The sequence below is a fragment of the Erythrolamprus reginae genome, chromosome 9, assembly GCF_031021105.1.
Source record: "Erythrolamprus reginae isolate rEryReg1 chromosome 9, rEryReg1.hap1, whole genome shotgun sequence".
Lineage (NCBI taxonomy): Eukaryota > Metazoa > Chordata > Lepidosauria > Squamata > Dipsadidae > Erythrolamprus > Erythrolamprus reginae.
In genome coordinates, this window is record NC_091958.1 from 54,906,294 (window position 1) to 54,933,079 (window position 26,786).

Consider the following 26,786-nt stretch of genomic DNA (forward strand, 5'->3'; position numbering starts at 1 on the left):
GAGATGGATGAGTACTGGCATCACAGGCCAGTGTTCTTCTGAGTCCGAAAATAAGAGTGAAGGGGAGTTAGGGACTGAGGAACCACCAGAGACTGTAGTACCCCCAGTTATGTTTGGGGAAAATGGGGAGTGGTGAACAATGTTTGTCACCATGGTGTTTGGTGAATCGAAGCTGAGATAATTTTCTGCTTTCACTGACATTTTATTCATGCCAGTTTTATTTGCTGTTGAGTTTCATTGAACTGTAACTTTGGTCAAACTGCCAGAAATCATTCCAAGGACTGAGATTAATGATTATTGGTTTGCAATCTGAGGTTACTTATCTCCGCTCATTAGCCAGTAATACCTCCAGCCTGAATTTGCCTGAATTTGTGTTAACAAATAATATTTTTGCCATGATCAAGAAGGGCCTTCTCTGTGGTGGCCCCGACCCTTTGGAATCAACTCCCCCCAGAGATCAGAACTGCCCCCACCCTCCTTGTCTTTCGCAAATTACTTAAGACCCACCTACATGGCCAGGCATGGGGGAATTTAGACATCTCCCCCAGGCTTTTATAGTTTTATGTATGGTATGCGTGTGTTGCATGGTTTTTAAATGATGGGTTTTTAGATGCTTTTTTAATATTAGATTTGTTTACATTGTCACACTGTTTTATTATTGTTGTGAGCGGCTCCGAGTCTTCGGAGAGGGGCAGCATACACATCTAATAAATTAATTATTAATTATTAATATTATTATATGGTTGCTGTACGAATGAGTGTGATTGATTAATATTACCAGGGATTTTATATACGGTAGCTATGCAATTTTTAATTTAATTGGATTCAATTTTATTGTAACCACTGTTTTCTTCTATGTTGTAAGCCGCCCCGAGTCTTCGGAGAGGGGCAGCGTAGAAATCCAATAAGTAAATAAATAATCAGAGTTTCCATCGAGAGGAAGCGAAGGAGGTGTCATTTGAACTGGGATTGTTACACTGCTTTGTCTTCTCTTTTCTTTTCCTTTTGCAATAATGAAGTCAGCTGGCTACGTACATTCTATAAATAAAATAATAAATCAATAAATACCTCCTAGAAGCACCCGAAGTTTTCCCTTCCCCAAGTTAGCAGAGATGCCAACAAATGTGCCTCTCTCTCTCTCTCTCTCTCTCTCTCTCTCTCTCTCTCTCTCTCCCCATGCCCAGAGTGGAAAGAGCTACAGCTGAAAAAAAAACCACGTTGCATAGAAATTGCGAACGCTAGAGGCAGGGAAGGCGCCCTTTATGCAGGGTTGCTATAGGACCCATCCCAGCCAGGGCAAAGTAGGCAAAATAAATAAATTAATAAATTAAAAAATAAATACAGTGTTCCCTCTATTTTCGCAGGGATGCGTTCCGAGACCGCCCGCGAAAGTCAAATTTCTGAGATTCACTAGGATTTTGGAATTGTAACCAGATGGAGAGAGACAGGAAGAGGGAGAAATAGAAAGAGTGAGTGAGAGAAAGAAAGCAAGAGAGAGAGAGAAAGTAAGAGAAAGGGAGAAAGAAAAGGAGAGGAAGAAAGAGACAGAGAAAAAACTTGGGAAGGAGTTGGGGACTTGCTCCACTTCGCCGCCTCCTCCTTCCCAGGGTGGCATTAAGGAAACCGCAGGGGGTTTTTATAGTCTGGCCCTCCAACAGTCTGAGGGACAGTGAACTGGCCCCCTGTGTAAAATGTTTGGGGACCCCTGGTCTTAAGCATAAAACGTTATCAGGAAAGACTTAATGAACTCAATCTGTATAGTCTGGAGGACAGAAGGGAAAGGGGGGACATGGTCGAAACATTTAAATATGTTAAAGGGTTAAATAAGGTTCAGGAGGGAAGTGTTTTTAATAGGAAAGTGAACACAAGAACAAGGGGACACAATCTGAAGTTAGTTGTGGGAAAGATCAGAAGCAAGGTGAGAAAATATTATTTAACTCAGAGCAGTAGATACTTGGAACAAACTTCCAGCAGATGTGGTTGGTAAATCCACAGGAACTGAATTTAAACCTGCCTGGGATAAACATCCATCCATCCTAAGATAAAATATAGGAAATAGTATAAGGGCAGACGAGATGGACCATGAGGACTTTTTCTGCTGTCAATCTTCTATGTTTCTACCTATATCTCCAAAACCAGGTGTCCCTAATCAGGTGTCTGTAATACAGTGTTTCCCAACCTTGGCAACTTGAAGATATTTGGTGTAATACTGGTGTAATGCAATATCCAAAAGACCACAGTTTCTCCATTCCAACTTTATTTTAAAACATTATTATTTATTTATTTATTGTATTTATATGCCACTCACTCCAAACAACTCCAAAGTAGAAAAGAGCCAATTTGTTTCAGTAGCTGCATTTGCCCAACACAACACATAGGGTATTCTGCGAAAGTAGTATGTATGGGTCGTTTACAGTTCGTTGTCATTTAAGATTCATTGAATTCACCTGGCTCAAGCCTCCAATCTTCCTCACCTGGCTGCAATGAGCCGTCTCCATGGCAACCCCTCCAGGGGCTGAGGGTCCCGCACAGGAATCGAGTGCAACCGAGCCTTTCCCGCCCAACCCCCCTCAGAGGTTCCCCGGGGGTCTTTCTCCCCGCCCCTCTCGCCCGTTTATTGGCTGCTCTGAAAACCCCTCCCTCGGATTGGTCGGGATGCCTCTCCTCGCTCGAGAGGCGGGGAGCATTTAAAAAGCCGGTGATTTTCCTCAGCTGTGTGGAAAATTAGCAAGCACGTTACCCGAAGGAGCAGACTCTCGTTCTGGAGGGTCTCTCCTTCGATGCTGCGGGGCGCCGGAGAACCCCCAAAATAGTCACTCCGGCGCCTCCGCAGCTCAAGTCCTCGAGCTCGAGGCCGGGCAGGGCCTTTTGAGCTTTTGAGGTAAGGTTTTTTTCCCCCTCAGGCTTTTTAAAACTTGCCGGATAGGGACGTGAGGGGAGCGTGAGTTCTTTAGCCGCTTAATAGCCCAGTGTTAGATAGCACCTGTAGTAATTTTAACCCCGGGGGGTGTATTCTAAGGAGTAAAATGCCAGGGACATATCTCGAAGGTGGATTATTTAAGGATTTGAGTCCTGACTAAAATGTCACTTTATTTCTGAGAGCAAGGTCACCTCCTGTGGTAATTTTATCTTTACCTTTAAAACTGTTAATTTTAATTTGAAAATATAGGAAATAGTATAAGGGCAGAGTAGCTGGACCATGAGGTCTTTTCTGCCATCAATCTATATTTCTCTGTTTCTGATTTTGTTCTGCCTGTGGTGGTTTGGTCTTTTTAACAGGACATGGCTGAGATTACCGAATACTGTATTCCATCTATTTTACTAAAAATATGAGCCTTGGCTAACATAATCTCAGAATTACCTTAAGACCTGGCTTTATTTCAAGAAAATAAGGTCAAACTCCTGGACTTGAACTAATTTTACTTAACTTTTGCCTGTAGTTCCTTGAGGCAACTAGTTTTCTTATATATTTTGCTTCTCTTAAGGACTTGAGCTTTGACTAAAATTTCCTCAGGTCCCAACAAATCACTTTCTTCAAGAAATAAAGGGCAACTGAAGCTTCTGTATTTTGCCTTGAAGCTAATTTTACCGCTTGTTCACCTGTGGTAATTTCCCTGCTTTTAACTAGCTAAAATTACTTCAGCTTTATATAGTGAGAGGAAAATCAGCTCCTGGACCTGAACTAATACTACACCAATAAGCATTAATTTTTTCATTTCATTGTGTGAAGAAATGTTCAAATTTGTTTCCAAGCGAAAAAAGCTTTCAAAAAGGCCAAGTACCTAAAATGAACAATTTGCAGATTAGGGTGTGTAATTGAGCAGCACGCCAGAGTTAAAGGTACAGTATGCAGAAAGTATCTACCTTAAATACAGTAGATACAGAAAGTATCTACTTCAAATAACTGGTCAAAAGTTAACTAATATTACTTCAGATCCAGGAGTTGATCTTATTTTCAAGGAATTAAGTCAATTCTTGAGGTTTGGCCAATTTATTAGGATACAATTTTGGTGGAACTTGAGGCAATCTCAATCATCTCCTTGTAAAAAGACCAAACCACCACAGGTGAATGAGAATTAAAATTTGCTTCCCAGTAAAGCCTGAGGTAATTATAGCCCTGCCCTTGCAGGCTAAAAGCACATAAAATTACAGGATTAGTATTCTAGTTTCTGAACATCTTTTGGTTATTTGGTGATATTGATTTTTTTCCCCCAAAGGCATGAATCCAATAGACGAAGAAGAAGACACCAACAGTAAGACAGATGGTTTCATTTACTCTTCAGTGTATTGAAAGCGAGGAACTGTAGTGAACTGTATTGAAGGCAGGTACTGTTAGCGACATATTGCTGCAAAAATGTTTAGACCTTGCTAAAGTTTATCTGCTTCGGCAAAGTTATTTATTAAAAAACCCCAACATTAAAATGTATCAATGGCAGCGAGCCGGAAGGCTAAATTGCACTTGCCACTACGGCTCGTAAGTTCTTGTGGGACCGGCGCGATTTTGCTGTTGAACCTGTGGAGGTAGAAAAATTGCGCCTGTGTTTCAGCATGGTTTTACCTGTGGCTCCGTGCGTGATTTTTTAGCTGGTTATACCTGTGGCTCCTACCTCCACAGGTGCAGCAGCAAAATCGCACTGGTCCTGCAAGAACTTGTTGAGCTGTGAGTGCAATTTAGCGTTCTGTCTCGTAGCCCACCACTGATCAAGGGTAAAAAGAGCAGTCATAAGTTTATAACTTAGATAAAAAGTATCAAAAAAAATTCTGACTCACCCTAATTTTGGTTATTGGCTGTGGTTCTTAGAACCAGATCATATTCCACATTCCACATATACACTGGTGATGGGGGTGATGCCCTTACTTATAGAGGTCTTTCAGTCCGTGAGCTTTCGGACACGCACCCTGAATGAGATCAAGCGGCCGCCTGTCTCATTGAGTTTCTGAGTGGACACTGTGGGAGACTCGCACTGGAAGTCTTCTCTGGGGTTGCCCTTTCAGTCCCTGAGTGAGCAGTGAGGGCGAATCACACTGGAAGAGACAACAGCGCTCAGCTAAAAGCTGAGTTTTCGGAGAGGGGCGGCATATAAATCCAATAAATCTAATCTAATCTCCTCCAATGCCTGAGGACCCCCTCTGTGAGACTCAGACCGGAAGGGAATCCTTGGGGATCACCTCCCTCCCAGTACCAGCCAGACTTCTTAAAGCCCAAAGTGATGCAATTGGATAGGAGGTGTATTGACAGAGGATAATATTTGTGGTTCACCATTGAAATGAGGTGTCCTTGGTGGTGTCTGAGCTCAGTGGCTTCCTTGTAGAGGTTTTGTTAGGAAACTAGGGAACATCATCAGTGCTGGAAGGGAGTGCAGTTTGCTCTCAATTTATGGTTTTAGTGGCTTCTTTCAGTGTTGGTGTAAATGGTCTTGGACAGGGGTAGGCAAAGTTGGCTCTTCTATGACATGTGGACTTCAACTCCCAGAATTCCTGAGCTAGCATGATTGTCTCAGGAAGTCTGGGAGTTGAAGTCCACAAATCATAGAAGATTTGTAGTCTTGGAGATTCTTTGTTAGGTTCTTTGGCAGTAGCTTCATGGGACATTCGGTATTTCTTGATAGTTAGTCAGGTGTTGGCCATTTTTAATGCCAATGTGGCCAGTAGTTTTCTAGCCTTGCAGACTAACGGATGGAACCAGTGCTGACAAATTTTCCTTGGAAGAGGCAACGCTTGCTAGGTGCAGAAGAACAAGAAAAAATTGAAAGAAGAAGCCAGAAAGCAAGAAAATGTCTCCAGCCCCAAGATTGTTGGCCTTCAGCTGTTACGTCATCATCTATGCTGTGAGGTAAGTTTGTATGAGATTTACAGTCCCCCAAGATTTTAGGGTATGGGTGGGGTTCATCTTCCACTACTTTATGTTAAGTATGGGTAACCCTGCACATGACATAAAAGAATGCACTACTGTGTATTGTGAATCCTAGGAGGAAAACTCCATTGGCAACTGAAGTAACGTTGATTTTTTTTTTCTTAATCTCAAAGGCTTCTACCACACCAACTTAGAAGACAGACGATTCAATTGTCAGCCAGCAGTGTAGATAGTAGAAACAGAAGAACAAATAGAAAGAATGAATGAATGAATGATATCTTTACTTCACCAAGCAAATCAAAGTGACCTATAGATAATAGACTTCATACCATTCTGGCCTGACATAATTTAGCTCTGGCAATGGTTCTTAGAACCAGAAAGAAACCCTCAGTGGCCATTTTTAATGTGAGGTGTGGCCATTGATCAATTTAGATTTCATAGATTTCTGCCTGGCATAATTTAGCCCTGGCAATGGTTCTTAGAACCAGAAATAAACCCTCAGTGGCCATTTTTAATGTGAGGTGTGGCCATTGATCAATTTAGATTTCATAGATTTCTGCCTGGCATAATTTAGCCCTGGCAATGGTTCTTAGAACCAGAAATAAACCCTCAGTGGCCATTTTTAATGTGAGGTGTGGCCATTGATCAATTTAGATTTCATAGATTTCTGCCTGGCATAATTTAGCCCTGGCAATGGTTCTTAGAACCAGAAATAAACCCTCAGTGGCCATTTTTAATGTGAGGTGTGGCCATTGATCAATTTTAGATTTCATAGATTTCTGCCTGGCATAATTTAGCCCTGGCAATGGTTCTTAGAACCAGAAATAAACCCTCAGTGGCCATTTTTAATGTGAGGTGTGGCCATTGATCAATTTTAGATTTCATAGATTTCTGCCTGGCATAATTTAGCCCTGGCAATGGTTCTTAGAACCAGAAATAAACCCTCAGTGGCCATTTTTAATGTGAGGTGTGGCCATTGATCAATTTTAGATTTCATAGATTTCTGCCTGGCATAATTTAGCCCTGGCAATGGTTCTTAGAACCAGAAATAAACCCTCAGTGGCCATTTTTAATGTGAGGTGTGGCCATTGATCAATTTTAGATTTCATAGATTTCTGCCTGGCATAATTTAGCCCTGGCAATGGTTCTTAGAACCAGAAATAAACCCTCAGTGGCCATTTTTAATGTGAGGTGTGGCCATTGATCAATTTTAGATTTCATAGATTTCTGCCTGGCATAATTTAGCCCTGGCAATGGTTCTTAGAACCAGAAATAAACCCTCAGTGGCCATTTTTAATGTGAGGTGTGGCCATTGATCAATTTTAGATTTCATAGATTTCTGCCTGGCATAATTTAGCCCTGGCAATGGTTCTTAGAACCAGAAATAAACCCTCAGTGGCCATTTTTAATGTGAGGTGTGGCCATTGATCAATTTTAGATTTCATAGATTTCTGCCTGGCATAATTTAGCCCTGGCAATGGTTCTTAGAACCAGAAATAAACCCTCAGTGGCCATTTTTAATGTGAGGTGTGGCCATTGATCAATTTTAGATTTCATAGATTTCTGCCTGGCATAATTTAGCCCTGGCAATGGTTCTTAGAACCAGAAATAAACCCTCAGTGGCCATTTTTAATGTGAGGTGTGGCCATTGATCAATTTTAGATTTCATAGATTTCTGCCTGGCATAATTAAGCCCTGGCAATGGTTCTTAGAACCAGAAAGCAAACTCCAACAGCCTTTTACTAATGCTAGATCTGGCTGTTGATTTATGAAAGACCTTATAGTTTTCTAGCTTTAGAGAATAGGGGATGGAACAAGTGCTGACAAATTTTCCCTGGAAGAGACAACACTTGTTGGACACATCAGAAGAAGAAAGAAGTCTGAAAGAAGAAACCAGAAAGCAAGAAAATGTCTCCATACCAAGACTGTTGGTCTTCTGCTGTTACGTCATCATCTATGCTGTGTGGTAAGTTTGGCTGAGTCTTACAGTCCCCCAAGGTTTTAGGGTATGGGTGGGATTCATCTTCCACTACTTTATGCTAATCAGGGTAACCCTGCATATGAAATAAAAGAATTTACCACTGTGTATTGTGAATCTTAGGAGTAAAACTCCAGTAGCAACTGAAGTAACGTTGATTTTTTTTTATTTATTTCAAAGGCATGTACCACACCAACTTAGAAGACAGACTACAGTATTCACTTGCCAGCCTGCGGGATTGATAGTAAAAATAGAAATTTATCCCTGGCAATGGTTCTTAGAACCAGAAATAAACCCTCAGTGGCCATTTTTAATGTCAGGTGTGGCCATTGATCAATTTTAGATTTCATAGATTTCTGCCTGGCATAATTTAGCCTTGGCAATTGTTCCTAAAACCAGAAAGAAACCCTCAGTGGCCATTTTTAATGTGAGGTGTGGCCATTAATCAATTTTAGATTTCATAGATTTCTGCCTGGCATAATTTAGCCTTGGCAATTGTTCTTAAAACCAGAAAGAAACCCTCAGTGGCCATTTTTAATGAGAGGTGTGGCCATTGATCAATTTTAGATTTCATAGATTTCTGCCTGGCATAATTTAGCCTTGGCAATTGTTCTTAAAACCAGAAAGAAACCCTCAGTGGCCATTTTTAATGTGAGGTGTGGCTATTGATCAATTTACATTTCATAGATTTCTGCCTGGCATAATTTAGCCCTGGCAATGGTTCTTAAAACCAGAAATAAAACCTCTGTGGCCATTTTTAACGTGAGGTGTGGCCATTAATCAATTTTAGATTTTATAGATTTCTGCCTGGCATAATTTAGCCCTGGCAATGGTTCTTAGAACCAGAAATAAAACCTCAGTGGCCATTTTTAATGTGAGGTGTGGCTATTGATCAATTTACATTTCATAGATTTCTGCCTGGCATAATTTAGCCCTGGCAATGGTTCTTAAAACCAGAAATAAAACCTCAGTGGCCATTTTTAATGTGAGGTGTGGCCATTGATCAATTTTAGATTTTATAGATTTCTGCCTGGCATAATTAAGCCGTGGCAATGGTTCTTAAAACCAGAAAGAAACCTCAACAGCCTTTTACTAATGCTAGATCTGGCTGTTGATTTATAAAAGATCTTATAGTTTTCTAGCTTTGGAGAATAAGGGATGGAGCAAGTGCTGACAAATTTTCCCTGGAAGAGACAACACTTGCTGGGCACGAAGTGAAAGAAGAAAGAAGAAAGCAAGGAAATGTCTCCAGCCAAAGACTGTTGGCCTTCTGCTGTTACGTCATCATCTATGCTGTGAGTTTGTTTAGGATATGGGTGGGGTTCATCTTCTACTACTTTATGCTAAGCATTTTTAGTAAAATAGATGCAATTCTAGGTAATCTCATCCATGCCCTGTTAAAAAGACCAAACCACCAAAGGCAGATAAAAATTAAAAACAGTTTCAAAGGTAAAGATAAAATTACCGCTTGAGGTGACCTTGCTCTCAGAAATAAAGTGACCTGGGGTAATTTTAGTCAAGGCTCAAATCCTTAAAAAAGCAAAATATGCACAAAGGGTCAAAAGTTAACTAATATTACTTCAGGTCCAGGAGTTGATCTTATTTTCTAGGAATTAAGTCAATTCTTGAGGTTTAGCCAATTTATTAGAATAAAATTTTGGTGGAATTTGAGGTGATCTCAACCATCTCCTTGTAAAAAGACCAAACCATCACAGGTGAATGAGAATTAAAATTTGCTTCCCAGTAAAGCCTGAGGTAATTATAGCCATGCCCTTGCAGGCTAAAAGTACATAAAATTACAGGGATAGTATTCTAGTTTCTGAACATCTTTTGGTTATTTGGTGATACTGATTTTTTTTCTCCCAAAGGCATGAATCCAATAGACGAAGAAGACATCAACAGTAAGACATTTACTCTTCAGTGTATTGAAAATGAGGAAGCCTGGCAGGTACTGTTTGCGACATGTCGCTGCAAAACATTTTGGACCTGGCTAAAGTTTACTTGCTTCGGCAAAGTTGTTTATTAAAAAAACCCAACATTAAAATGTATGGATGGCAGGGAGGCGGAAGGCTAAATTGCACTCGCCACTGCGGCTCGTAAGTTCTTGTGGGACCAGCGTGATTTTGCTGTTGAACCTGTGGAGGTAGAAAAATTGCGCCTGTGTTTCAGCATGGTTTTACCTGTGGCTCCGTGCGTGATTTTTTAGCTGGTTATACCTGTGGCTCCTACCTCCACAGGTGCAGCAGCAAAATCTCACTGGTCCCGCAAGAACCTACGAGCTGTGGCAGTGAGCGCAATTTAGCGTTCCATCTCTGGGGTTGCCCTTTCAGTCCCTGAGTGAGCAGTGAGGGCGAATCACACTGGAAGAGACAACAGCGCTGAGCTAAAAGCCTCCTCCAATGCCTGAGGACCCCCTCAGTGAGACTCAGACCGGAAGGGAATCCTTTGGGATCACCTCCCTCCCATCTTAGAAATAATGCCAGTACCAGCCAGACTTCTTAAAACTGAAAGTGATGCAATTGGATAGGAGGTATATTGACAGAGGATAATATTTGTGGTTCACCATGGAAATGAGGCGTCCTTGGTGGTGTCTGAGCTTAGTGGCTTCCTTGTAGAGGTTTTGTTAGGAAACTAGGGAACATCATCAGTGCTGGAAGGGAGTGCAGTTTGCTCTCAATTTATGGTTTTAGTGGCTTCTTTCAGTGTTGGTGTAAATGGTCTTGGACAGGGGTAGGCAAAGCTGGCTCTTCTATGACATGTGGACTTCAACTCCCAGAATTCCTGAGCTAGCATGATTGTCTCAGGAAGTCTGGGAGTTGAAGTCCACAAATCATAGAAGATTTGTAGTCTTGGAGATTCTTTGTTGTTAGCTTCTTTGGCAGTAGCTTGATAGGACATTCGGTATTTCTTGATAGTTAGTCTGGTGTGAATGATAATAATAAAGCCTCATTGGCCATTTTTAATGCTAGGTGTGGCCAATTTATCTATCTATCTCTCTATCTCTCTATCTATCTATCTATCTATCTATCTATCTATCTATCTATCCATCCATCCATCCATCCATCCATCCATCCATCCATCCATCCATCCATCCATCTACTTACTTACTAACTTACTTACTTACTTACTTACTTACTTACTTACTTACTTACTTACTTACATACTTACTTACTTACTTACTTACTTACCTACCTACCTACCTACCTACCTACTTACTTACTTACTTACTTACTTACTTACTTACTTATTTTTATAGATTTTATAAATATGTGCCAGGCGTAACATAGTCCTGGCATATGGTTCTTAGAACCAGAAAGCAAACTCCAACAGCCTTTTACTAATGCTAGATCTGGCTGTTGATTTATAAAAGATCTTATAGTTTTCTAGCCTTGCAGACTAACGGATGGAACCAGTGCTGACAAATTTTCCTTGGAGGGAGCAACGCTGGCTGTGTGCAGCAGAAGAAGAAAGAAGTGTGAAAGAAAAAAACAGAAAGAGAGAAAATGTCTCCAGACCAAGACTGTTGGTCTTCAGCTGTTACGTCATCATTTATGCTGTGTGGTAAGTTTGGCTGAATCTTACAGTCGCCCAAGGTTTTAGGGTATGGGTGGGGTTCATCTTCCACTACTTTATGCTAATCAGGGTAACCCTGCATATGAAATAAAAGAATGCACCACTGTGTATTGTGAATCTTAGAAGTAAAACTCCAGTAGCAACTGAAGTAACATTGATTTTATTTAATTTTATTTCAAAGGCATGTACCACACCAACTTAGAAGACAGACTATTCACTTGCCAGCCTGCGGGGTTGATAGCAAAAATAGAAATTTAGCTCTAGCAATGGTTCTTAGAACCCGTATGAATATCTAAATGGCCCTTTTTAATACTAGATGTGGCCAATAATTGATAATAGATTTAATATGAGGTGTGGCCAGTAATTGATAATCGGTTTTATACCTATTTTGCCTGGCCTAAGTTAGCTCTGGCAAAGGTTCTTAGAACCAGAAAGAAAACCTCTATGGCCATGTTTAATGATAGGTGGGGCCAGTAACTAATTTATTTTATACCTTTTTTGCCTGGCATAATTTAGCCCTGGCAATGGCTCCTAGAACCAGAAAGAAAATTTCAATGGACCTTTTTAATGTGAGGTGTGGCCATTGATCAATTTTAGATTTCATAGATTTCTGCCTGGCATAATTAAGCCGTGGCAATGGTTCTTAGAACCAGAAAGCAAACTCCAACAGCCTTTTACTAATGCTAGATCTGGCTGTTGATTTATGAAAGATCTTATAGTTTTCTAGCTTTGGAGAATAAGGGATGGAACAAGTGCTGGCAAATTTTCCTTGGAAGAGACAACACTTGTTGGGCACATCAGAAGAAGAAAGAAGTCTGAAAGAAGAAACCAGAAAGCAGGAAAATGTCTCCAGACCAAGACTGTTGGTCTTCTGCTGTAACGTCATCATCTATGCTGTGTGGTAAGTTTGGCTGAATCTTACAGTCCCCCAAGGTTCTAGGATATGGGTGGGGTTCATCTTCCACTACTTTATGCTAATAAGGGTAACCCTGCATATGAAATAAAAGAATACACCATTGTGTATTGTGAATCTTAAGAGTAAAACTCCAGTAGCAACTGAAGTAACGTTGATTTTTTTATTTTATTTCAAAGGTATGTACAACACCAACTTAGAAGACAGATGATTCAATTGTCAGCCGGCAGTGTAGATGGTAAAAATAGAAATTTAGCCCTGGCAATGGTTCTTAAAACCAGAAAGAAACCCTCAGTGGCCATTTTTAATGTGAGGTGTGGCCATTGATCAATTTAAATTTCATAGATTTCTACCTGGCATAATTTAGCTCTGGCAATGGTTCTTAGAATCAGAAAGAAACCGTCAGTGGCCATTTTTAATGTGAGGTGTGGCCATTGATCAATTTAGATTTCATAGATTTCTGCCTGGCATAATTTAGCCCTGGCAATGGTTCTTAGAACCAGAAAGCAAACTCCAACAGCCTTTTACTAATACTAGATCTGGCTGTTGATTTATTAGAGATCTTATAGTTTTCTAGCTTTGGAGAATAAGGGATGGAACAAGTGCTGACAAATTTTCCCTGGAAGAGACAACACTTGTTGGGCACATCAGAAGAAGAAAGAAGTCTGAAAGAAGAAACCAGAAAGCAGGAAAATGTCTCCAGACCAAGACTGTTGGCCTTCTGTTGTTACGTCATCATCTATGCTGTGTGGTAAGTTTGGCTGAATCTTACAGTCCCCCAAGATTTTAGGATATGGGTGGGGTTCATCTTCCACTACTTTATGCTAATAAGGATAACCCTGCATATGAAATAAAAGAATGCACCACTGTGTATTGTGAATCTTAGGAGTAAAACTCCAGTAGCAACTGAAGTAACGTTGATTTTTTTATTTATTTCAAAGGTATGTACCACACCAATTTAGAAGACAGATGATTCAATTGTCAGCCGGCAGTGTAGATGGTAAAAATAGAAATTTAGCCCTGGCAATGGTTCTTAGAACCAGAAAGAAACCCTCAGTGGCCATTTTTAATGTGAGGTGTGGCCCCTGATCAATTTAGATTTCATAGATTTCTGCCTGGCATAATTTAGCTCTGGCAATGGTTCTTAGAACCAGAAAGAAACCCTCAGTGGCCATTTTTAATGTGAGGTGTGGCCATTGATCAATTTAAATTTCATAGATTTGTGCCTGGCATAATTTAGCCCTGGCAATGGTTCTTAGAACCAGAAAGAAACCCTCAGTGGCCATTTTTAATGTGAGGTGTGGCCACTGATCAATTTAGATTTCATAGATTTGTGCCTGGCATAATTTAGCCCTGGCAATGGTTCTTAGAACCAGAAAGCAAACTCCAACAGCCTTTTACTAATACTAGATCTGGCTGTTGATTTATAAGAGATAGTTTTCTAGCTTTGGAGAATAAGGGATGGAACAAGTGCTGACAAATTTTCGCTGGAAGAGACAACACTTGTTGGGCACATCAGAAGAAGAAAGAAGTCTGAAAGAAGAAACCAGAAAGCAAGAAAATGTCTCCAGACCAAGACTGTTGGTCTTCTGCTGTTAAGTCATCATCTATGCTGTGTGGTAAGTTTGGCTGAATCTTACAGTCCCCCAAGATTTTAGGATATGGGTGGGGTTCATCTTCCACTACTTTATGCTAATAATGGTAACCCTGTATATGAAATAAAAGAATGTACCACTATGTATTGTGAATCTTAGGAGTAAAACTCCAGTAGCAACTGAAGTAACGTTGATTTTTTTAATTTTATTTCAAAGGTATGTACCACACCAACTTAGAAGACAGATGATTCAATTGTCAGCCGGCAGTGTAGATGGTAAAAATAGAAATTTAGCCCTGGCAATGGTTCTTAGAAGCAGAAAGAAACCCTCAGTGGCCATTTTTAATGTGAGGTGTGGCCCCTGATCAATTTAGATTTCATAGATTTCTGCCTGGCATAATTTAGCTCTGGCAATGGTTCTTAGAATCAGAAAGAAACCGTCAATGGCCATTTTTAATGTGAGGTGTGGCCATTGATCAATTTAGATTTCATAGATTTCTGCCTGGCATAATTTAGCCGTGGCAATGGTTCTTAGAATTGAAAGAAACCGTCAATGGCCATTTTTAATGTGAGGTGTGGCCATTGATCAATTTAGATTTCATAGATTTCTGCCTGGCATAATTTAGCCGTGGCAATGGTTCTTAGAACCAGAAAGAAAACCTCAGTGGCCATTTTTAATTTGAGGTGTGGCCATTGATCAATTTAGATTTCATAGATTTCTGCCTGGCATAATTTAGCCCTGGCAATGGTTCTTAGAACCAGAAAGCAAACTCCAACAGCCTTTTACTAATGCTAGATCTGGCTGTTGATTTATAAGAGATCTTATAGTTTTCTAGCTTTGGAGCATAAGGGATGGAACAAGTGTTAGCAAATTTTCCTTGGAAGAGACAACACTGGTTGGGCACATCAGAAGAAGAAAGAAGTCTGAAAGAAGAAACCAGAAAGCAGGAAAATGTCTCCAGACCAAGACTGTTGGCCTTCTGCTGTTACGTCATCATCTATGCTGTGTGGTAAGTTTGGCTGAATCTTACAGTCCCCCAAGATTTTAGGATATGGGTGGGGTTCATCTTCCACTACTTTATGCTAATAAGGGTAACCCTGCAAATGAAATAAAAGAATGCACCACTGTGTATTGTGAATCTTAAGAGTAAAACTCCAGTAGCAACTGAAGTAACGTTGATTTTTTTATTTTATTTCAAAGGTATGTACCACACCAACTTAGAAGACAGATGATTCAATTGTCAGCCGGCAGTGTAGATGGTAAAAATAGAAATTTAGCCCTGGCAATGGTTCTTAGAACCAGAAAGAAACCCTCAGTGGCCATTTTTAATGTGAGGTGTGGCCCCTGATCAATTTAGATTTCATAGATTTCTGCCTGGCATAATTTAGCTCTGGCAATGGTTCTTAGAATCAGAAAGAAACCCTCAGTGGCCATTTTTAATGTGAGGTGTGGCCATTGATCAATTTAAATTTCATATATTTCTGCCTGGCATAATTTAGCCCTGGCAATGGTTCTTAGAACCAGAAAGAAACCCTCAGTGGCCATTTTTAATGTGAGGTGTGGCCATTGATCAATTTAGATTTCATAGATTTCTGCCTGGCATAATTTAGCCGTGGCAATGGTTCTTAGAACCAGAAAGCAAACTCCAACAGCCTTTTACTAATACTAGATCTGGCTGTTGATTTATTAGAGATCTTATAGTTTTCTAGCTTTGGAGAATAAGGGATGGAACAAGTGCTGACAAATTTTCCCTGGAAGAGACAACACTTGTTGGGCACATCAGAAGAAGAAAGAAGTCTGAAAGAAGAAACCAGAAAGCAGGAAAATGTCTCCAGACCAAGACTGTTGGCCTTCTGTTGTTACGTCATCATCTATGCTGTGTGGTAAGTTTGGCTGAATCTTACAGTCCCCCAAGATTTTAGGATATGGGTGGGGTTCATCTTCCACTACTTTATGCTAATAAGGGTAACCCTGCATATGAAATAAAAGAATGCACCACTGTGTATTGTGAATCTTAGGAGTAAAACTCCAGTAGCAACTGAAGTAACGTTGATTTTTTTATTTATTTCAAAGGTATGTACCACACCAACTTAGAAGACAGATGATTCAATTGTCAGCCGGTAGTGTAGATGGTAAAAATAGAAATTTAGCCCTGGCAATGGTTCTTAGAACCAGAAAGAAACCCTCAGTGGCCATTTTTTATGTGAGGTGTGGCCCCTGATCAATTTAGATTTCATAGATTTCTGCCTGGCATAATTTAGCTCTGGCAATGGTTCTTAGAACCAGAAAGAAACCCTCAGTGGCCATTTTTAATGTGAGGTGTGGCCATTGATCAATTTAAATTTCATAGATTTCTGCCTGGCATAATTTAGCCCTGGCAATGGTTCTTAGAACCAGAAAGAAACCCTCAGTGGCCATTTTTAATGTGAGGTGTGGCCACTGATCAATTTAGATTTCATAGATTTGTGCCTGGCATAATTTAGCCCTGGCAATGGTTCTTAGAACCAGAAAGCAAACTCCAACAGCCTTTTACTAATACTAGATCTGGCTGTTGATTTATAAGAGATAGTTTTCTAGCTTTGGAGAATAAGGGATGGAACAAGTGCTGACAAATTTTCCCTGGAAGAGACAACACTTGTTGGGCACATCAGAAGAAGAAAGAAGTCTGAAAGAAGAAACCAGAAAGCAAGAAAATGTCTCCAGACCAAGACTGTTGGTCTTCTGCTGTTAAGTCATCATCTATGCTGTGTGGTAAGTTTGGCTGAATCTTACAGTCCCCCAAGATTTTAGGATATGGGTGGGGTTCATCTTCCACTACTTTATGCTAATAAGGGTAACCCTGCATATGAAATAAAAGAATGTACCACTATGTATTGTGAATCTTAAGAGTAAAACTCCAGTAGCAACTGAAGTAACGTTGATTTTTTTATTTTATTTCAAAGGTATGTACAACACCAACTTAGAAGACAGATGATTCAATTGTCAGCCAGCAGTGTAGATAGTAAAAATAGAAATTTAGCCCTGGCAATGGTTCTTAGAACCAGAAAGAAACCCTCAGTGGCCATTTTTAATGTGAGGTGTGGCCATTGATCAATTTAAAGTTCATAGATTTCTGCCTGGCATAATTTAGCTCTGGCAATGGTTCTTAGAATCAGAAAGAAACCGTCAATGGCCATTTTTAATGTGAGGTGTGGCCATTGATCAATTTAGATTTCATAGATTTCTGCCTGGCATAATTTAGCCGTGGCAATGGTTCTTAGAATTGAAAGAAACCGTCAATGGCCATTTTTAATGTGAGGTGTGGCCACTGATCAATTTAGATTTCATAGATTTCTGCCTGGCATAATTTAGCTCTGGCAATGGTTCTTAGAATCAGAAAGAAACCGTCAGTGGCCATTTTTAATGTGAGGTGTGGCCATTGATCAATTTAGATTTCATAGATTTCTGCCTGGCATAATTTAGCCCTGGCAATGGTTCTTAGAACCAGAAAGCAAACTCCAACAGCCTTTTACTAATGCTAGATCTGGCTGTTGATTTATAAGAGATCTTATAGTTTTCTAGCTTTGGAGCATAAGGGATGGGACAAGTGTTAGCAAATTTTCCTTGGAAGAGACAACACTTGTTGGGCACATCAGAAGAAGAAAGAAGTCTGAAAGAAGAAACCAGAAAGCAGGAAAATGTCTCCAGACCAAGACTGTTGGCCTTCTGCTGTTATGTCATCATCTATGCTGTGTGGTAAGTTTGGCTGAATCTTACAGTCCCCCAAGATTTTAGGATATGGGTGGGGTTCATCTTCCACTACTTTATGCTAATACGGGTAACCCTGCATATGAAATAAAAGAATGTACCACTGTGTATTGTGAATCTTAGGAGTAAAACTCCAGTAGCAACTGAAGTAACGTTGATTTTTTTATTTTATTTCAAAGGTATGTACCACACCAACTTAGAAGACAGATGATTCAATTGTCAGCCGGCAGTGTAGATGGTAAAAATAGAAATTTAGCCCTGGCAATGGTTCTTAGAACCAGAAAGAAACCCTCAGTGGCCATTTTTAATGTGAGGTGTGGCCCCTGATCAATTTAGATTTCATAGATTTCTGCCTGGCATAATTTAGCTCTGGCAATGGTTCTTAGAATCAGAAAGAAACCCTCAGTGGCCATTTTTAATGTGAGGTGTGGCCATTGATCAATTTAAATTTCATAGATTTCTGCCTGGCATAATTTAGCCCTGGCAATGGTTCTTAGAACCAGAAAGAAACCCTCAGTGGCCATTTTTAATGTGAGGTGTGGCCATTGATCAATTTAGATTTCATAGATTTCTGCCTGGCATAATTTAGCCCTGGCAATGGTTCTTAGAACCAGAAAGAAACCCTCAGTGGCCATTTTTAATGTGAGGTGTGGCCATTGATCAATTTAGATTTCATAGATTTCTGCCTGGCATAATTTAGCTCTGGCAATGGTTCTTAGAACCAGAAAGAAACCCTCAGTGGCCATTTTTAATGTGAGGTGTTGCCATTGATCAATTTAGATTTCATAGATTTCTGCCTGGCATAATTTAGCCGTGGCAATGGTTCTTAGAACCAGAAAGCAAACTCCAACAGCCTTTTACTAATACTATATCTGGCTGTTGATTTATAAGAGATCTTATAGTTTTCTAGCTTTGGAGAATAAGGGATGGAACAAGTGCTGACAAATTTTCCCTGGAAGAGACAACACTTGTTGGGCACATCAGAAGAAGAAAGAAGTCTGAAAGAAGAAACCAGAAAGCAGGAAAATGTCTCCAGACCAAGACTGTTGGCCTTCTGTTGTTACGTCATCATCTATGCTGTGTGGTAAGTTTGGCTGAATCTTACAGTCCCCCAAGATTTTAGGATATGGGTGGGGTTCATCTTCCACTACTTTATGCTAATAAGGGTAACCCTGCATATGAAATAAAAGAATGTACCACTGTGTATTGTGAATCTTAGGAGTAAAACTCCAGTAGCAACTGAAGTAACGTTGATTTTTTTATTTTATTTCAAAGGTATGTACCACACCAACTTAGAAGACAGATGATTCAATAGTCAGATGGCAGTGTAGATGGTAAAAATAGAAATTTAGCCCTGGCAATGGTTCTTAGAACCAGAAAGAAACCCTCAGTGGCCATTTTTAATGTAAGGTGTGGCCATTGATCAATTTAAAGTTCATAGATTTCTGCCTGGCATAATTTAGCTCTGGCAATGGTTCTTAGAATCAGAAAGAAACCGTCAATGGCCATTTTTAATGTGAGGTGTGGCCATTGATCAATTTACATTTCATAGATTTCTGCCTGGCATAATTTAGCCGTGGCAATGGTTCTTAGAATTGAAAGAAACCGTCAATGGCCATTTTTAATGTGAGGTGTGGCCACTGATCAATTTAGATTTCATAGATTTCTGCCTGGCATAATTTAGCCCTGGCAATGGTTCTTAGAACCAGAAAGCAAACTCCAACAGCCTTTTACTAATGCTAGATCTGGCTGTTGATTTATAAGAGATTATATAGTTTTCTAGCTTTGGAGCATAAGGGATGGAACAAGTGTTAGCAAATTTTCCTTGGAAGAGACAACACTTGTTGGGCACATCAGAAGAAGAAAGAAGTCTGAAAGAAGAAACCAGAAAGCAAGAAAATGTCTCCAGACCAAGACTGTTGGCCTTCTGCTGTTATGTCATCATCTATGCTGTGTGGTAAGTTTGGCTGAATCTTACAGTCCCCCAAGATTTTAGGATATGGGTGGGGTTCATCTTCCACTACTTTATGCTAATAAGGGTAACCCTGCATATGAAATAAAAGAATGTACCACTGTGTATTGTGAATCTTAAGAGTAAAACTCCAGTAGCAACTGAAGTAACGTTGATTTTTTATTTTATTTCAAAGGTATGTACCACACCAACTTAGAAGACAGATGATTCAATTGTCAGCCGGCAGTGTAGATGGTAAAAATAGAAATTTAGCCCTGGCAATGGTTCTTAGAACCAGAAAGAAACCCTCAGTGGCCATTTTTAATGTGAGGTGTGGCCCCTGATCAATTTAGATTTCATAGATTTCTGCCTGGCATAATTTAGCCCTGGCAATGGTTCTTAGCACCAGAAAGAAACCCTCAGTGGCCATTTTTAATGTGAGGTGTGGCCATTGATCAATTTAAAGTTCATAGATTTCTGCCTGGCATAATTTAGCTCTGGCAATGGTTCTTAGAATCAGAAAGAAACCGTCAATGGCCATTTTTAATGTGACGTGTGGCCATTGATCAATTTAGATTTCATAGATTTCTGCCTGGCATAATTTAGCCCTGGCAATGGTTCTTAGAACCAGAAAGAAACCGTCAGTGGCCATTTTTAATGTGAGGTGTGGCCATTGATCAATTTAGATTTCATAGATTTCTGCCTGGCATAATTTAGCCCTGGCAATGGTTCTTAGAACCAGAAAGCAAACTCCAACAGCCTTTTACTAATACTAGATCTGGCTGTTGATTTATAAGAGATCTTATAGTTTTCTAGCTTTGGAGAATAAGGGATGGAACAAGTGCTGACAAATTTTCCCTGGAAGTGACAACACTTGTTGGGCACATCAGAAGAAGAAAGAAGTCTGAAAGAAGAAACCAGAAAGCAGGAAAATGTCTCCAGACCAAGACTGTTGGCCTTCTGTTGTTACGTCATCACCTATGCTGTGTGGTAAGTTTGGCTGAATCTTACAGTCCCCCAAGATTTTAGGATATGGGTGGGGTTCATCTTCCACGACTTTATGCTAATAAGGGTAACCCTGCATATGAAATAAAAGAATGTACCACTGTGTATTGTGAATCTTAGGAGTAAAACTCCAGTAGCAACTGAAGTAACGTTGATTTTTTATTTTATTTCAAAGGTATGTACCACACCAACTTAGAAGACAGATGATTCAATTGTCAGCCGGCAGTGTAGATGGTAAAAATAGAAATTTAGCCCTGGCAATGGTTCTTAGAACCAGAAAGAAACTCTCTGTGGCCATTTTTAATGTGAGGTGTGGCCACTGATCAATTTAGATTTCATAGATTTCTGCCTGGCATAATTTAGCTCTGGCAATGGTTCTTAGAACCAGAAAGCAAACTCCAACAGCCTTTTACTAATACTAGATCTGGCTGTTGATTTATAAGAGATAGTTTTCTAGCTTTGGAGAATAAGGGATGGAACAAGTGCTGACAAATTTTCCCTGGAAGAGACAACACTTGTTGGGCACATCAGAAGAAGAAAGAAGTCTGAAAGAAGAAACCAGAAAGCAAGGAAATGTCTCCAGACCAAGACTGTTGGTCTTCTGCTGTTAAGTCATCATCTATGCTGTGTGGTAAGTTTGGCTGAATCTTACAGTCCCCCAAGATTTTAGGATATGGGTGGGGTTCATCTTCCACTACTTTATGCTAATAATGGTAACCCTGTATATGAAATAAGTAACGTTGATTTTTTTTTTTTAATTTCAAAGGCATGTACCAAACCAACTTAGAAGACAGACTATTCACTTGCCAGCCTGCGGGGTTGATAGTAAAAATAGAAATTTAGGATCTTTTTAATGAGAGGTGTGGCCATTGATCAATTTAGATTTCATAGATTTGTGCCTGGCATAATTTAGCCCTGGCAATGGTTCTTAGAACCAGAAAGCAAACTCCAACAGCCTTTTACTAATGCTAGATCTGGCTGTTGATTTATAAGAGATCTTATAGTTTTCTAGCTTTGGAGAATAAGGGATGGAACAAGTAGCAACTGAAGTAACATTGATTTTTTTTTTTTATTTCAAAGGCATGTACCACACCAACTTAGAAGACAGACTATTCACTTGCCAGCCTGCGGGGTTGATAGGAAAAATAGAAATTTTGCCCTGGCAATGGTTCTTAGAACCAATATGAAAATCTAAATGGCCCTTTTTAATACTAGATGTGGCCAGTAATTGATATTAGATTTTATACCTTTTTTGCCTGGTGTTATTTAGCCCTGGCCATGGTTCTTAGGACCAGAATGAAAACCTCTATGGCCATTTTTAATATGGGTGTGGCCATTGATCAATTTTACATTTTATATAGATTTCTGGGTGGCATAATTTAGCCCTGGTGATGGCTCTTAGAACCAGAAAGAAAATTTCAACAGCTTTTTTCTAATGCTAGATCTGGTTGTAGATTTATAAGAGATCGTATATTTTTCTAGCTTTGGAGACTAAGGGATAGATTTCGTACCATTCTGGCCTGTCATAAATGTAGCCCTGGCAATGGTTCTTAGAACCAGTATGAAAATCTAAATGGCCCTTTTTAATGCTAGATGTGGCCAAATAATTGATAATAGATTTTATACCTTTTTTGCCCTGCATAATTTAGCCCTGGCAATGGTTCTTAGAACCAGAATAAAAACCTCAATGCCCCTGTTTAATTCTAGGTGGGGTCAGTAATTAATAAGGAGGACCCAGATTGTGGGGGCAATAGGCTGGCTCTGTTAAAAAATGCTATTGCTAACATGTTGTGAGCCGCCCTGAGTCTATGGAGAAGGGCGGCATAAAAATTAAATAAATAAATAGATCTGCAGACAATAACCCACTGGCCATTTTTAATGCTAGGTGTGGCCAGTGATGTGTAGAAGATTTTAGAACTTCTGAGATTGTGGGGTGGGAAAAATGCATGCCACCTGCCAAATGTTCTTGGAAAGAGACAGCCCTTGTTCAGCATGGCAGAGGAAGAAACATGAAAAAAAAGGAAAAAGAGTAAAAGTAAGTTGAGTTGAGACTTGTATTCTTCTGGGCATAATGGAGAGGGGTAGTGGTCTTCCACTAACAGATAGCCCCTTTTGCCAAGGCAAGCAAGGGTAACCCTGCCTTTGAAGTCATAGTCTATTCACTATGACAATTGTTAATTGTTGTACCTTATGATTCTTGACAAAAGTATCTTTTTTTTAATATACACTGAGAGCATCTGCACCAAAGACAAATTCCCTGTGTGTCTGTTCTGTCTGGGTGCCCCCAGACTTCAACACCAACTGAAAAAAGCAGCCAGACACGCTGGTAAAAGCAAAGTCACTTTATAGTTTTGAAAACAAACACAGAGAAAAAACTATTCTTACAAATTGGGATGCTAGCAGAGTCATGACGGCCAGACAATACAACAGGCTTCTTGCTGGCACACACACCACTGTAGAGAATAAGATCCACGCCTCCCCCCAAGGTTTCAGCCTTCAAGGCCACAAGCCAGAATCAGAGACGCCAAAGATCACAGCCAGGTCACAGGACTCCCAAAAGATAATACTCCACAATACAGGAAGGGCGGGCCTGCCTTTTCAGCCTTTCTGGGGAGAACCACACCCAAACCCAGCTGTTGCCTATTTAGTGCTGGAAATACCTGGCTAATTGTCCCCTTCGTTGTGCTGCTCTTCTCTGCCTGAGATCGATGATGGCTTGTGCATTCTCATCTAAGGACTCCAGGCTACTCGCTGGGGAGAGCTCCACCCCGGGGGTCTCAGGCTGTTCTCCCTCTCCCTCGGCCTGACATTCCTCCTCCCCGTCTGCCTGGGCCTCCTCCTCCTCCTCCTGTTCCTCGTCCTCCCCCTCTGAGCATGGAGCCGGCAGAGCTCCAGCCGTTCCCTGAGGAGCCTCAGACTGAATCACAACAGTGTCCAATCACAGTTGGCCAATAAATAATTATATTCTTTCCTATTCTGTTTTTAAGAGTAATATTGCAGTAACGTTTATTTTTTATCTCAAGGGAATGTGGTACAATGTCTTAGAAGAGAGAAGACTGAATTGCCCGCCTCCAGTGTTGAGAAGAGAAGAAGGAATAGAAAGCAAGAATGAACATGATCTTCGCCAAGAATGCAGCTCACCCTGTCAATCAAAACTGACCTGTAGGAAAATCAATGGGATTGTAAGCCATTAATGCACCACACTACACATTTTAATGCTGTCTGTGTCTGTTGATAGGTAATAGAATTTCTAGTTTTCTTGCCTAGCGTAGTTTCATCTGTGGTTTTTAGACTCAGAAAGAATAGGTCAAGTATTTTTTAAAAATATGTTCAATGATGTATATAAGATTCAATGGTTTTCTTGCCCCTTGGCTATTAGAGCAGGCAATGGTTCTTAAAACCAAGAAGAATCTCAATGGCCCTCTCTAATGCTAGGTGTGGTCAGAGATTCTTAAAGTAGTAATTAGTTATTTGAGAAAGCCCCCAAAGCATCCCACATACCAACATAAACATGGATATGATAGGGAGTTGATGGGGTGCATTGCTTGGGAGAAAGGCTGCACTGTTCCTTAATTCCATCTGCCCTCAGACCCCCAGACATGATGGTGAAAATGCCATGGCACCCCTGGGTGAAGGAGGCCTTCCAGTCCCTGAGCTAGCAGTGGGGGTGAATCACACTGGAAGGGTCCAGAGCACTCAGAGAGAAGGCTCTCCCAGTCCCTGAGGATCCCAAATGGTCCCTGAGCGAGCGATGGGGGTGAATCACACTGGAAGGGTCCAGAGTGCTCAGAGAGAAGGCTCTCCCGGTCCCTGAGGATCCCAAATGGTCCCTGAGCGAGCAATGGGGGTGAATCACACTGGAAGAGTAAAGAGCGCTCAGAGAGAAGGCTCTCTCAGTCCCTGAGGATCCCAAATGGTCCCTGAGCGAGCAATGGGGGTGAATCACACTGGAAGGGTCAAGAGCGCTCAGAGAGAAGGCTCTCTCAGTCCCTGAGGATCCCAAATGGTCCCTGAGCGAGCAATGGGGGTGAATCACACTGGGAAGGTCCAGAGCGCTCAGAGAGAAGGCTCTCCCAGTCCCTGAGGATCCCAAATGGTCCCTGAGCGAGCAATGGGGGTGAATCACACTGGAAGGGTCCAGAGCGCTCAGAGAGAAGGCTCTCCCAGTCCCTGAGGATCCCAAATGGTCCCTGAGCGAGCAATGGGGGTGAATCACACTGGGAGAGTCCAGAGTGCTCAGATAGAGGGCTCTCCCAGTCCCTGAGGATCCCAAATGGTCCCTGAGCGAGCAATGGGGGTGAATCACACTGGGAGAGTCCAGAGCGCTCAGAGAGAGATGGCTCTCCCAGTCCCTGAGGATCCCAAATGGTCCCTGAGCGAGCAATGGGGGTGAATCACACTGGGAGAGTCCAGAGCGCTCAGAGAGAGATGGCTCTCCCAGTCCCTGAGGATCCCAAATGGTCCCTGAGCGAGCGATGGGGGTGAATCACACTGGAAGGGTCCAGAGCGCTCAGAGAGAAGGCTCTCCCAGTCCCTGAGGATCCCAAATGGTCCCTGAGCGAGCGATGGGGGTGAATCACACTGGGAGAGTCCAGAGCGCTCAGAGAGAAGGCTCTCCCAGTCCCTGAGGATCCCAAATGGTCCCTGAGCGAGCGATGGGGGTGAATCACACTGGAAGGGTCCAGAGCGCTCAGAGAGAAGGCTCTCCCAGTCCCTGAGGATCCCAAATGGTCCCTGAGCGAGCGATGGGGGTGAATCACACTGGGAGAGTCCAGAGCGCTCAGAGAGAGGGCTCTCCCAGTCCCTGAGGATCCCAAATGGTCCCTGAGCGAGCGATGGGGGTGAATCACACTGGGAAGGTCCAGAGCGCTCAGAGAGAAGGCTCTCCCAGTCCCTGAGGATCCCAAATGGTCCCTGAGCGAGCGATGGGGGTGAATCACACTGGGAAGGTCCAGAGCGCTCAGAGAGAAGGCTCTCCCAGTCCCTGAGGATCCCAAATGGTCCCTGAGCGAGCGATGGGGGTGAATCACACTGGGAAGGTCCAGAGCGCTCAGAGAGAAGGCTCTCCCAGTCCCTGAGGATCCCAAATGGTCCCTGAGCGAGCAATGGGGGTGAATCACACTGGGAGAGTCCAGAGCGCTCAGAGAGAGGGCTCTCCCAGTCCCTGAGGATCCCAAATGGTCCCTGAGCGAGCGATGGGGGTGAATCACACTGGAAGGGTCCAGAGCGCTCAGAGAGAGGGCTCTCCCAGGCCCTGTGGATCCCAAATGGTCCCTGAGCGAGCGATGGGGGTGAATCACACTGGGAAGGTCCAGAGCGCTCAGAGAGAAGGCTCTCCCAGTCCCTGAGCATCCCAAAAGGTCCCTGAGCGAGCGATGGGGGTGAATCACACTGGGAAGGTCCAGAGCGCTCAGAGAGAAGGCTCTCCCAGTCCCTGAGCATCCCAAATGGTCCCTGAGCGAGCGATGGGGGTGAATCACACTGGGCGAGTCCAGAGCGCTCAGAGAGAGGGCTCTTCCAGTCCCTGAGGATCCCAAATGGTCCCTGAGCGAGCAATGGGGGTGAATCACACTGGGCGAGTCCAGAGCGCTCAGAGAGAAGGCTCCCCCAGTCCCTGAGGATCCCAAATGGTCCCTGAGCGAGCAATGGGGGTGAATCACACTGGGAGAGTCCAGAGCGCTCAGAGAGAGGGCTCTCCCAGTCCCTGAGGATCCCAAATGGTCCCTGAGCGAGCGATGGGGGTGAATCACACTGGGAAGGTCCAGAGCGCTCAGAGAGAAGGCTCTCCCAGTCCCTGAGGATCCCAAATGGTCCCTGAGTGAGCGATGGGGGTGAATCACACTGGGAGAGTCCAGAGCGCTCAGATAGAGGGCTCTCCCAGTCCCTGAGGATCCCAAATGGTCCCTGAGCGAGCGATGGGGGTGAATCACACTGGAAGGGTCCAGAGCGCTCAGAGAGAAGGCTCTCCCAGTCCCTGAGGATCCCAAATGGTCCCTGAGTGAGCGATGGGGGTGAATCACACTGGGAGAGTCCAGAGCGCTCAGATAGAGGGCTCTCCCAGTCCCTGAGGATCCCAAATGGTCCCTGAGCGAGCGATGGGGGTGAATCACACTGGGAAGGTCCAGAGCGCTCAGAGAGAAGGCTCTCCCAGTCCCTGAGGATCCCAAATG

General features: G+C 42.0%; 2 long non-coding RNA genes across 2 annotated transcripts; both read left to right on the top strand.

Annotated features, from left to right (window-relative positions):
• Positions 1-14,677: 14,677 nt before the first annotated feature.
• LOC139171770 (uncharacterized) lies at positions 14,678-18,172 on the top strand. Its single transcript, XR_011559803.1, has 6 exons — positions 14,678-14,922; positions 15,114-15,796; positions 15,987-16,664; positions 16,856-16,990; positions 17,212-17,648; positions 17,840-18,172. It is a non-coding gene; the product is annotated as an uncharacterized lncRNA (long non-coding RNA).
• A 1,289-nt stretch (positions 18,173-19,461) lies between these two features.
• Positions 19,462-24,761, top strand: LOC139171771 (uncharacterized). Its single transcript, XR_011559804.1, has 5 exons — positions 19,462-19,617; positions 19,808-20,601; positions 20,792-21,247; positions 21,383-22,651; positions 23,640-24,761. It is a non-coding gene; the product is annotated as an uncharacterized lncRNA (long non-coding RNA).
• Positions 24,762-26,786: the final 2,025 nt, after the last annotated feature.